The following is a 7,376-nucleotide window of genomic DNA, read 5'->3' on the forward strand; positions in this document are numbered from 1 at the left end:
TTGAGGATGATCAGTAAGGATGTTTTGTTAATATTGTAGTGCTCTATCCATCCATGCTTTTGTTCGCAATTATGGAGAGCCCTAGCATGAGTCAATCGAGCTCTACTTTTGCTATTTCGTGAATCTGGGCAGATTGTCTACTTGTTAGCGATTTTGCCGAGGATGTTGTAGTTGAACCGTGCATGCTATGTTATTTTTCTTGCCATGTCTAGTTTGTATTTGGTGCATTCTTGATGGGTGTATGCTTAGATTGTCATGCCTTGCTCTGTAGTGAGTGCATCGTGCTCGTAAACATGCCTACTTAATATCTGTTTCAGCATGCTCCAGTTTTCACCAAGTCTGTGATCTGATTATGTTTTTGCCATGTTCACATGCTTGCAATTGTATTTTCTGATCCCTTTTGGCTCAAGGTCACTAAGGGACTTTTGTTAAGCTCTTTGAGTAGCTCCATGCCATGCTTTACTTTGCCATGTTCAGGTCCTGTAGCATATTGTTTTCATGCTCCAAAGTGTGCTACCTGATCTGTAATTCCAGACAAGTGTTAACTTCACTGTCTGAAATCTGTTTACCATATGCATTTTTGCCATGTTTGTTTGAACCTGTTAATGGATGAATTGGCCGTAGCTCAGTGCTAGACTTTTGTTAAGCATCATGAATGGATTCCTGCCATGTATTTTGTTGCCATGTTTGAGTGCTGTAGCATGTTCATCTTGTTGCATTTAGTTGGCTACTTGCTGTAAATCGCAGACCGGTGTCATATTTGAATTGCTTGCCATTTCCAAACCGTAACTCCGTTTCCGGTGATCTTTATATCGTTTTCAAGCGATTTAATCTCATCTTTCCAGTGGCACACTTGGATTTCCAAGTTGAGGCCAGGTTCATGCATTCCTTGTCAAATCATGCATATGCATCGCATACCGCGTCTCGCATATCATACCATGTTCATGTGTTGGTTGTTTACTATGTCGCGTGCTTCTTTCTGGTGTTTGCTTCTTCGGCTTGGTTCCGGTAACTTCGCGTTTGTGAGGACCCGTTCGTCTACGTCCGTTTATCTTCTTCGTGGACTCGTTCTTCTTCCTTGCGGGATCTCAGGCAAGATGATCATACCCTCGAAATCACTTCTATCCTTGCTTGCGAGTTGCTCGCTCTTTTGCCTTCCTGTGCTGCGATACCTACCACTTGCTTATCATCCCTCCCATATTGTGGAACCAAGCCTCTAACCCACCTTGGCCTAGCAAACCGTTGTTTGGCTATGTTACCGCTTGCTCAGCCCCTCTTATAGCGTTGTTAGTTGCAGGTGAAGATTGAAGTTTGTTCCTTGTTGGAACATGGAGAGTTGTTCCTTGTTGGAACATGTTTACTTGTTGGGATATCACATTATATCTTATTTGATTAATGCATCTATATACTTGGTAAAGGGTGGAAGGCTCGGCCATATGCCTGGTGTTTTGTTCCACTCTTGCCGCCCTAGTTTCCGTCATATCGGTGTTATGTTCCCGGATTTTGCGTTCCTTACGCGGTTGGGTAATAATGGGAACCCCTTGACAGTTCGCCTTGAGTAAAGCTCTTCCAGCAATGCCCAACATTGGTTTTACCGTTCGCCACCTAGCCTTTTCTTTTCCCTTGGGGGTCGCGCGCCCAAGGGTCATCATTATTTTAACCCCCCGGGCCAGTGCTCCTCTGAGTGTTGGTCCAAACTAGAGTCCTGTGCAGCGCCCCCTCGGGAAAACTCGAGGTTTGGTTTTAGTTGTATGGAGAGCTCATCTGAGTGTGCCCTGAGAACGAGATATGTGCAGCTCCTATCAGGATTTGTCGGCACATTCGGGCGGTGTTGCTGGTTTAGTTTTACCCTGTCGAAATGTCTTGTAGAACCGGGATACCGAGTCTGATCGGAATGTCTTGGGAGGAGGTCTATTTCTTTGTTGACTGTGAGAGCTTGTGATGGGCTAAGTTGGGACACCCCTGCAGGGATTTGAACTTTCGAAAGCCGTGCCCGCGGTTATGGGCAGATGGGAATTTGTTAATGTCCGGTTGTAGATAACTTGAACCTTAACTTAATTAAAATGAATCAACCGCGTGTGTAACCGTGATGGTCTCTTTCCGAGCGGAGTCCGGGAAGTGAACACGGTGTTGGAGTTATGCTTGATGTAGGTTATTTTAGGATCACTTCTTGATCATACTTTTATCGAGCGTGCTGTGCTTTCTCTTCTCGCTCTCATTTGCGTATGTTAGCCACCATATATGCTAGTCTCTATCTGCAGCTCCACCTCATACCTTTACCTTACCCATAAGCTTAAATAATCTTGATCACGAGGGTGCGAGATTGCTGAGTCCCCGTGGCTCACAGATACTTCCAAAACTAGTTTGCAGGTGCCGTTGAGTTCGTGCAGATGACGCAACCAAGCTTAGGAGGAGCTCGTTGAAGATCTTGTCCTTTGTCTTGCTTCGTTCTAGTTGATCAGTAGTGGAGCCCAGTTGGGGTCGATCGGGGACCTTTGTCGCATGTGGGGTTCTTCTTTTATTTTGGTTCCGTTGTCGGACCTTGATTGTATTTGGATGATCTAATGCTTTATTCATGTATTTGTGTGAAGTGGCGATTGTAAGCCAACTATGTATCTCTTTCCCTTATGTATTACATGGGTTGTGTGAAGATTGCCTCACTTGCGACATTGCTTTCAATGCGGTTATGCCTCTAAGTCGTGCTTCGACACGTGGGAGATATAGCCGCATCGAGGGCATTACAAGTTGGTATCAGAGCCTTCCCCGACCTTAGGAGCCCCATTGCTTGATCGTTTTTAGCAGCCGAGTTGTGTCTAGAAAAATGTTTTGAGTCATTTAGGATTATATATCGGAGAGTTTAGGAATTCTTTTTACTCCCCAGTCTCCTCATCGCTCTAGTAAGGCATCCTGACGTAGAGTTTTGACTCTTCTCTTCTCAAATTTCACTAATTTTTTTTAGGATCACACGGGTATCTTGGAATCGTTCCGATGGTTTTGTGACGAGAACATTGTCTTGGTGCCTCCTGTTAGGGGTTTTGTGGAAGTGTCCCGGGGAGTTGAGCTCTGAGGTGTTGTCGTCATAATTTTATCATTGCAGTTCTGGAATACCTGAGTTTAGTATGCCGACATCGAAAATCTCTTTTATGCAGTTCGTTAACCTCGACACCACCCAGTACTGGGGCGGGAGTTCGGGAGTATTGCCATAACTCATATAACGGATGCTTTTCGAAGGTTGAGGTAGACGATTTCCGAAAGTTTCTTGGTTATGTGTTGAAGGATGGATACAGCTGGATGTAGGATTTGCTAGTTTTGGGTGAGATATTATGCTTCCCCTGTATCCCCAACACCTGATTGCATAACTGGGAAAATTTCGGGAGTTTCATAAGTGGGAATTCAAGTAGCTCTTAGGAAATCTTTCCGACAGATGTATGATTTGAAATTGGGGTTCGACGTCTAGTGGTCCGCCTATTCAGGGTCGGTTTTACAGTGGTCTCGTTGTGTCTTAAAGAGTCCTTGGCTATGTCGACTCGGGGACGCTTTGTATGTCATGTGCACTGCCTTGTACATGATGGTGCTGTACGATCGAGCCCGTGTAGGCCCCACCATGAAAATTTCGGACGAAATCTCTATCATATGTTTATTGCGGCTTATTCCGCAAGCCAATCCTTTGTTTTGCTTTTGAGTTGTGGTATTCGAGTTGCTTCGAAGTCAAATGTTGATTCCATACCTTTTCCAAGTGGTGTTCTCATATTCCTATGTGAATACAAATCCTTCTCGATCATTGAATTTTTCATTTCAATTTCTTTCCAACGGCGTGTTTCTCTTCAAGTGGATCCAATAACTTCAACATTCACAAGATCAATTATCATTTCTTCTCAATGGTGCTTGTTTCATCCGTTCCAAGTGGTCTTTGTTTTTCCCACCCACCCACCCTTCTTCTTCGAGGACTCAGATTTCTTATTCAAGTATCCTTTTATTGATGGGAAGCTTCTCCATTCCTTTTCCGTCAATATTCTTATCCGGTGATTCTCAAGAAGATGCTAACGAAGCTTCAAGTTCATCACTCTTCACTCATTTTCCTTCTCCGGTGGATTCAATTCAAGCTTTTGGTGTTGATCATATCCTTTTCCTCGTTTCAGAAGTTTAATCATACCGGTGCACCTCATAATCATCCACTCTTCACTATTCATTTGTTCCGGTGTGTTCAAGATATCTTGAGTCTGTTATCCCGTTCAAGCCTTTTAATCTTACCGGTGCATCCTCTCTTTTAAATCTTTTCAACAGTGCTTCTTTTCAGTGGGTCCTAACCCACAGGTTTCTTCCCAGGGTCTTACCCGACTCTTCTAATTTCTATCGGAGTTATTCTCAAATCCATTTCAAAGTTTGACGTAAGAATGATTCATCATCTGTCATATGTATTTCTCCAAGATCTTTCAAATTCTTTTCATTATTGGTTCAACTTTTCTATTCTTCTCTATTCCAGAGTGTCTCAACAATTCATGATGGTGTTTCTCGTCGTAATTCTCAGATTTTGAAGACCGAAGAAGAGTTTCTTTTAAATCTTGCTCCATTCTCTTCAAGATTCGTGGTTCTAGTTCGAGACCATCCTCTCATAATCGTTTTCGAATGTGAGATTTCTTTTCACCTATCCGGAGCAATTCAGGAGTCTTTTCAGTTTGATTCTCTGGAGGCCATCATATCAGAATTATTCATTCCAGCTTTCGGCTCTCATACTCCAAATCTTACTGGTGCATCATTCAAGTATTCTCTTATCAGCTCGTGATCGCTTCGTTCTCATGTATCTAAATTCTCTCAAGCATTTTCGTTCATTCGCAAATTCTTCCCGGTGATTCGTTATCTTTTATTCGTTATTTCAATTCTACTGGTGGTTCGTTGAAGACCTTCCCAAGTTTGCGCTATATCTCTCTTAATCCTTTCTACGAGAATAAGTAGTGTGCCAAATCCATTGTTTGTCATCAATTTAATTGATGAAGGACGAGCATAATATAATTCTTATTCTTGTTTCATCGAGTTTTGTTCAATTCCTGTTTTTTCCGGAGTGGTTCATCATACTTATTCTGGGTTTCAAGTGCTCTTCTTTCTTTTCCGGAGTTTAAAGCTCTCTCAATTATTTTATCACGGAGGTCCATCTAAATGATTACGAGGTTTCACCTGGTGTTCCCAACTTCTCTTTCTTTTCGTTATCCTTTTGTTTACCGGAGTTTTTCATGGAGGCTCTACATGTTGGTTCATCAAGGACGTAATTCCTTCTCGAAGTGTTCATTAAGATTCTTTTCTAAGAAGCTCAAGTTTTCTTCATCTTGCTATCCGGAGTGCATTTCTATCTACCGTATCATTGGAGGTGGTATTATGTCATTCTTGATAATTTGAGTTCATGTTTTCATGATTCACATGTTGTCAAGATTGGGATATTTTAAATCCATCAATCTCGTCATTGGAGCTATCTTGGGTTATATTTCACCTACAACCGCCCCTAAGGATTGTTGCTATTTATGGTGCTCATATAAGACCCAAGTTCTTCATTTATCCTCCCGGTGAAATAAGCTTCTCGTCTCCTTGTTGATATCAATCCAATTCTGCTTCCCGTGAGTGGCAGGTTTTCACCTCATAATTTGAGATGTATTCCATAAGACCATATTAAGCTTACTCTTTTTGTTGTTGGTTTTCCAACAATTCCGTTCGAACCTTCTCCTAAGGATGCCTTTTCAAGCTCTTTTGTGACAGAAGTTGGCATTTTCTTCCCCATTCTCCTATTTCAATTATCTATCTTCTATTCTTTTGTTCTGGAGGCATTGTGATGTTGCTTTATTCAACCATCATCTCGCTTCATCAAAGATTATGTTCTTTCCATGATTGTCTATTTAACTGGAGTGTTGTGCCCTTTTTCTCAAGTTCCTTTCGCCTTATCAAGTCTTGCATACCTTCTAAACCAGAGTGCTTCCCGAATTTGTTCTTACTTGTTCCTCTTTCTTAACGGGGTGCTTTCAACTTTATTCATCTTCGTTGTATTCTTTCTTTCAAATTTTCTCAACCTCTTGAGGTTCCTTGGTTTCACTCGTTTGTCAAAGAAGCAACTTAGTTTTACCTCTTCTCTTTCTTTTCCGTTGTCCCTCCGGTGCCATTCTAGATCTCGGGACGAGATCCCCTCGTAGTGGTGGAGTGTTGTAACGCCCCGTGACCGATGTGCCAGGTGTCCTCCAGTTATTCGTTGTTGTTGCCTTGTCATTGCTTGCGTGTCATGCATTGCATATCATGTCATCATGTGCATTTCATTTGCATATATGTTCGTCTCATGCATCCAAGCTTTTTCCCCGTTGTCCGTTTTGCATTCCGGCATTCCGTTCTCCTCCGGTGGTCATTTCTACCTTTCTTTCATGTGTGGGGATTAAACATTTCCGCATTGGACCGAGACTTGCCAAGCGGCCTTGGTTTACTACCGGTAGACCGCCTGTCAAGTTTCGTACCATTTGGACTTCGTTTGATACTCCAACGGTTAACCGAGGGACCGAGAAGGCCTCGTGTGTGTTGCAGCCCAACACCCTTCCAATTTGGCCCAAAAACCCACCTAAACCCTCTCCATCATCTAGAGCGTTCGATCATGATCGCATGGCCGAAAACCGCACCTCATTTGGACTCTCCTAGCTCCCTCTACCTATATATATGTGCTCCCCTCCGAAATTTTTGCGCAGTCCAAACCCTAGCCTTCCTCTACCTTGCGCCTGGACGAAATCTCCTCCGCGCCGGACAATGTCCGCGCCACCGCCGCCACCTCACCCGGACCAATCCGGAGCCGCCACGTCGCCTCCTCCGCCGCCCGAACCAACCGGCGAGCTCCACCTCAGCCGGCCGCCTCCCTCTCCACCACGCGGCCCGCGGGGCCCTGATCCGGCCCGCGCGGGCCTGGTCGCCGCCGCCAGCCGCCCGGCTCTCCTCCCGCCTGAGCCCGCGGCTCCTCCCGCCGGCCGCCGTCAGAAGCCGCCATGTCGCCGCCTCTTCCTCCGCGCCGCGCCTCCGCGCCGGCTCGCCGCCGACCCGCTCGCCGATTCGCGCCGCCGCCGCCGTGGCGCCCTGCCCTGCCGTCCGCCGCCTCGCCTCGCCGGTGCATCACCGGATCCGGACGCCCCTCTCCCTCGACTCCGGCGCCCTGACGAACTCCGGCCGGCGAACCTCGGCATCCGTGCCCTGCTACAGTAACCGCCCGGATCCGATCTGGATCTGAGATCCGCAGGTCGACTTTTTCGTCCCTAACCCTAATATTTTGCTCCTGTTCATCGCATCGTAACTTTGTATCCGTAGTTCCGATTCATGCATATAGAATATCAAAATGTTCGTCTCAGAGCGTACATCATTTCATC

Source organism: Triticum urartu, chromosome 2A, assembly GCF_056163025.1.
Source record: "Triticum urartu cultivar PI428250 chromosome 2A, HENAU_Tu73, whole genome shotgun sequence".
NCBI lineage: Eukaryota > Viridiplantae > Streptophyta > Magnoliopsida > Poales > Poaceae > Triticum > Triticum urartu.